This window comes from Nannobrachium achirus, assembly GCF_963921795.1.
Source record: "Nannobrachium achirus genome assembly, chromosome: 2".
NCBI classification, from domain to species: Eukaryota; Metazoa; Chordata; class Actinopteri; order Myctophiformes; family Myctophidae; genus Nannobrachium; species Nannobrachium achirus.
In genome coordinates this window covers 21,763,637-21,769,649 of record NC_137811.1, presented here as the reverse complement: position 1 = coordinate 21,769,649, position 6,013 = coordinate 21,763,637, and the positions used below count along the sequence as shown (strand labels likewise).

At 37.9% G+C, this 6,013-nt stretch overlaps 1 long non-coding RNA gene across 1 annotated transcript; it reads right to left on the bottom strand.

Moving 5' to 3' along the window:
- Positions 1–1,934: 1,934 nt before the first annotated feature.
- Positions 1,935–4,948, bottom strand: LOC308304924. Its single transcript, XR_013963076.1, has 4 exons — positions 4,811–4,948; positions 3,883–3,972; positions 2,417–2,587; positions 1,935–2,022 (listed from the first exon to the last, which is right to left on the bottom strand). It is a non-coding gene; the product is annotated as an uncharacterized lncRNA (long non-coding RNA).
- Between the last annotated feature and the right edge of the window lie 1,065 nt (positions 4,949–6,013).

Genomic DNA, 6,013 nt, shown 5'->3' with positions numbered 1-6,013 from the left:
ACAGGTGTTGAGAGCCTATGAAGCAGCGTTGATTTCGTTGACTAAAACTATGACGGAAAATGTTCGTCGACTAAATTTTTTCACTGACGAAAACTATATAAAAAGATTAAATGAAAACCTAAGCTATGATGACTATAATTAAGACTAAATTGGTTAATATATTAATAATGTTGTCAAATAAAAACTAGACTATAATGTTAGGGAGGGACTAGTGGAGAAGAGATCCAGTAGAGCTAAGAGACAAGTCGTTTTATGTTTGGTTCTACTCGGGTGCTCTAAAAATAGCAGAGCTACAAGCTCACAAGGCTTCGCAGCGTTGTGAGCTTGTAGATCGACTATTCAGCATGCAACCAAGTGTATAATCAGGCATTACAATGCCATCAAGGCCTGCCAAAATACATTTTTGTCCGATTATATAGCCTATACATTTTGGCCAGGTTTCAAAAGTTGTCTATACATTAGAAAACTTGAAATGGGACATTCTGTATAATGAGTAGGCCTACTTTTAGTAATTAAATTAAAGTTCATTTTGATGCCATTACTTTTGTACTTTTACTCAAGTAAATTTTTAATTCAGAGTGAGTTCAGAGTGGTCAGAGTTCTGGTCATCAGTTTCTGATGAATATGAGTAGTTCCGGTGATTTGTCTGGGGCCACTCATTAAAAATAGAATAATCCACACAATTAGTGTCATTTGTATTGTTGACCTATTTCCACCGTGTTACTTTCGTTCTGAACTGACCAGAACTCTGACCACGTGACTCAATCGGCCACGGGACTCAACAGCAATCAATTAATACCTTTTTGACCACTATATCAATGGCATGTATTTTCTACAGTTTCATGTCAAAAGATCTGAACTAACACTTTAAGGCCGTTGGTAGGGCATTCCACATTTTTGTGTCATAGTAGGAGAATGAATTTGTTTTTTTACAACAAGGGTTCATATTAGAGAAAAGAAAAGATGAGTGTTAAAATGTTTTCATTTACTTATATCGTTTTAGTGATTTTAACGATTATTTAGCCACTTGCATTCATTCTCTAATTACAATCTAAAACATGAATCCTTGTTGTAAAAAAACAACAAACAAAGTTGTCCTTTAAGTCTGAAGGCTATTGAGTGACTCAATCTGTATTAAAGTGACAGCCAGTGTTAAAATAGTATTATTATTATGGCCATGTCTGCATGCATGGCTTTGATGCAGACTGAAATATAATCGTTTACTGACACCTCGTGGTGGTGATCCACAACTGCATGTAATTCGGGGCAGTTTGCAGTTTCTTCTTGAAATAATTTTAAATGCATAAACTATATTTTAACAGTTTTAAAACAATACAAATATGTTAAAAAATTGAATGGTAGAAGAGCAAACATATTTGGCCGCTATTTGAAAACTCAAAAAGCACTGCTCACAAACTGGGTGTCATTTTTTTAATTAATTCAGTGATTTTACCATTTTCGATGGTCACAAGAACACACCATATGACCAGATGTAAACACTGTCGGGAGGGAGGGGCAGACGATCGTCTTTTCTTTCACCTGGAAAAGAAAAAGTATAACTGCGAAGTCTGCGATCATCAGTGACTATCCTTACGAAAGGAGAAAATGTTTGCCTATAAATGACATTCCCAAAATAGGGATGCCACGTTGAAGGTGGTTAATACATTATTGGTTGCCTACAATAAAATGCTCATCTAAATTATAACTCGTCACATGTAGATGGACGGGCATCAATTGCGATGAAATCCGATTAATCTACAAAAGTAATTGGGGACATAAAAAATGAATTTGGGGTTAAATGTGAACACTTGGGGGCAATCACCATCCCCTGATGACCCAAATCAAGCCACTACCTGAGTTTCTGGTTGTTTAGGAGAAAATGGAGTTCCTCTCTGCTGTTTATGATCACCAGGTCAGATCCATTACTCTGACAGTGCTGTCTACTCTCCTCCCAGGTTTTAGTCTCAGCGGAGATCCAGTAACAACTGCAGCCAAGCGTCTTCCATCCACTGGGGCAGTTTTCTGGAAATAATAATTGTTTCGTTTAATTTGTGGTTCCCAAATTAATGCCAAATACAAATGAGTTAAAACTTAAAGAGAAGGAAAGACATTATGATGAAGTATGATTTATGTTGTAGATGACAGACACACAGGGCTGGACATTTGACATAAATTCTGCCCTGGCAGACCACCACAACCGGCATGAAGTGGACATTGAAGATCTACAAGCCCACAACGCGGCGAGGCATCCGGTGTTCAGTTGATAAACAAGCCAGTGGGACAATCATGTCTCTCTGCTTTGTGGGCCGGTGCTACAGAAGGATTGGCCCTCTTCACTTACTGGCCACCCAGCCCAAAGATTTCTGTAACTAAGTACTACGTATAAGTAAGTACTAAGTACTAAGTATTCTCCTACCCATGGCATTAACACAACGATGCAGCCTGTCAACCTCCTTCTGCGACAGGTTGAACCGTTCCGTCAGGTTGGCATAGCTGGTCTGTTGCCGGCTGTAGTCTTCAGTAAGGTTACCGTTCAGGGTTCTCACACGCTGCATCTCAGAATCATGAAGACCTGTGAGTCTGCCGTCTGCAAAAGAGAAAAAATACTCTATGAAAATATTGTCCATCTGCACCTGTCCCTATTAAGAACCGGTCTAAACTCTTCAACAACATCAAAACTTGGAATACAGTTCTTCCTACTGTATGATATCAGGGGTCATCGACATGCTGCCTTGTGGTGGACATTGTTATTTTCATTATTTCTGGCAATAATATCACCAGAAACACCTAAAGAGCTATAGAGTAGTGAAGTGTGATGTAATTTACACATCCTACCTGGTTCGCGGTTTTCTTCCCCCATTCTGAATTCCCATAGACCTTTTTCATATCGCGTCTGTGTTCCAATTATAAACAAATTATCTCAGCGGTTTGACTCATATGGATATGAAGAATCAAGTCAATCAACTGATGGTGAAAAAACGCTAATGTTACTGTCGCCGAATTAGTTACATTTTCGCTAGAAACAGGCTTTATCACTTATGAGTGACTGACTATCATAAATCATACAGAGCCACCTCGCCAACAATATCGCAAAGGCCGTTTGTTTATTTTTGGACCACATTGCTTGACGATTTAAGATGACCCAATGTTATTCTCCATAGAGAATTACTTCCGTGGAACCACGGGATGAGCGAGTCACGTCATGACTTCACTGTTCTATAGCTTTAAATTATAACTTTACAGGTCTGTAACTCTGAGAGTTATGGGGTCCTTGCAAATAAGGACTCTGAGAGTCTACTGAGAGTGTACACTCTCAGAGTTATGGGGGTACTTGCAAATGATCATTTAGAGAACCACTGTACTAACCCTAACCCTAACCCTAACCTATATTTTCGTCCATGCCTTTAACTCTTATCCTTTTTTTTTGCCTTTTTTACTATTATTGAAAATCATTTAAAAGAATTTCAAATAGCCGATCTACATCGACACCTTGTGAGCTTGAAGATCAGCTATTTGAAATATTCAAAAATAGTTTTTTCAAAATAGTAAAATATTGGCAAAGAAGTTTAGGGATAAGGGGTAGGGCATGGACGGAAATAGCCATAGTGTCATAGTAAATCATGCATATTCTGAGCAAAATCTGGAGACTGACATTCAGTAATTGTAATAATTTGGTCTTATGATCAAAATAAGAACAGGGCAAGTCCTCGCTCACTTCACACTGGGTGTGATTCTTTTTAAATCAATGTTAATGTTTCAGTCTATAGAAGTAAGCTATAGCCTACGTAAAAGGTTTTTCAAGGGTGTGTGTGTGTGTGTGTGTGTGTGTGTGTGTGTGTGTGTGTGTGTGTGTGTGTGTGTGTGTGTGTGTACAATACTCACAGTACACTAGCAGACCTATGATCCCAGCCAGTAGTAGAAAGCACAGCACCCCCAGACACACTGCTACAGCTCTGGACCTCTGAGTACCACCTGAATGACACAATATCATCTTTTATTTAGTTTTAGTCATAGTCTTTTGAATAACATTTAATTTAGTTTTTGTCATATTGTAGTTAGCTGAAAGGTTTTAGTTTTAGTCTAGTCAAGAGCTGATTCTCTTGACGGTGCCTCGATGGCATCGTAATAGCCGATTGTACACATTGTTGCATGCTGAAAATAGCCGATCTACAATCTATCTATTTCAGAGTGCACCCTAGTGCAACCAAACATAAAATTACTTGTCACTTCTACTGGATCTCTTTTCCACTAGTCTCTCCCGAACATATGAGTCCAGTTTTTATTTGTTGACAAAATTGTCAACATATTTAGTCTCAGTTTTAGTCATCATAGCTTAAGGGGCACTCCACCACTTTTCAACCTATGTTCATATAATTGGTCCTCACTCAAAAATAGCTTTTTTTTTTCTTCTTTTTTTTTTTCAGAGGAGGGTCAGCAGGTCAGAAACCCATCGCCTTGTGACATCATCGATTGCCAATCCAGTTTATAGAAACTGCAGGCTTTCTATTCCTGAAAAGTTGCAATTTTAAAGTGGAAGCCATTGTTCTCGCGATAATAAAAATCTAAATATTATTTTCAAAAATATTGATTACATTTTTTGGGGGGGGAAATGATGTCACAAGACGATGGATTCTGATATTTTATCATGAACATTAGTGAGGACCTATTATATGAAGACAGGTTGAAAAGTGGTGAACTACTCCTTTAGTTTTTATTTATTTTTTGTCTGTGAAAAAAGGTAGTCGACAAACATTTTTCATCATAGTTTAGTTGACCAAATCAACACTGGTTGGTGTTCAGTTTTGCCTACCTGACTGCTGATGTTCAACCTTGTCCCTGGTTTCGACAACTTTGGTATTTTCAATGTTGGCATATATGTCATCGTTGTCAGCCGTTGCCCTTATGTCACTTAGTTGATCTCCTGTGACTTCATTTGAGTTAACGTATATTATTTGATGTATTTCCTTTGCCATGTTTTGTATGACCTAAAAAAATGTAGTGGTAAACTCTCTATGTGCTGTTCATCTGTCCACACCGGTTCTCTTTATGATGTCCTGCACTTACTTTAAGTGCACAGTTTCATAAGTAATGAAACTGTGAGAGGAAGTGGGTCTTAATGACTGTACTTGTATATTGGGAATTCAGAAAGTCACAATTCCTGTTTATGAGAGAGTCACGGGTTATACCACGTCTTTACACAGTACAGGACAATAAGGATGAGGAACTACATAATGATGTGAATGGCCAAAAGAAGATGTCCTATTTTAACCCCTCTATCTTGGCTCCACCACTGAAAAGACCACACGAGAACGTTTCTCACAGGTGTTGAGAGCCTATGAAGCAGTGTTGATTTCGTTGACTAAAACTATGACGGAAAATGTTCGTCGACAAAATTTTTTCACTGACGAAAACTATATAAAAAAAACTAAATGAAAACCTAAGCTATGATGACTATAATTAAGACTAAATAGGTTAATATATATATAATGTTGTCAAATAAAAACTAGACTATAATGTTGGGGAGGGACTAGTGGAGAAGAGATCCAGTAGAGCTAAAAGACAAGTCGTTTTATGTTTGGTTCCACTCGGGTGCTCTAAAAATAGCAGAGCTACAAGCTCACAAGGCTTCGCAGCGTTGTGAGCTTGCAGATCGACTATTCAGCATGCAACCAAGTGTATAATCAGGCATTACAATGCCATCAAGGCCTGCCAAAATACATTTTTGTCCGATTCAGCTCTATAGCATATACATTTTGGCCAGGTTTCAAAAGTTGTCTATACATTAGAAAACTTGAAATGGGACATTCTGTATAATGAGTACTTTTAGTAATTAAATTAAAGTTCATTTTGATGCCATTACTTTTGTACTTCAGAGTTCAGAGTTCAGAGTGGTCAGAGTTCTGGTCGTCAGTTTCTGATGAATATGAGTAGTTCCGGTGATTTGACTGCATGGGGCCACTCATTAAAAATAGAATAATCCACACAATTAGTGTCATTTGTATTGTTGACCTAT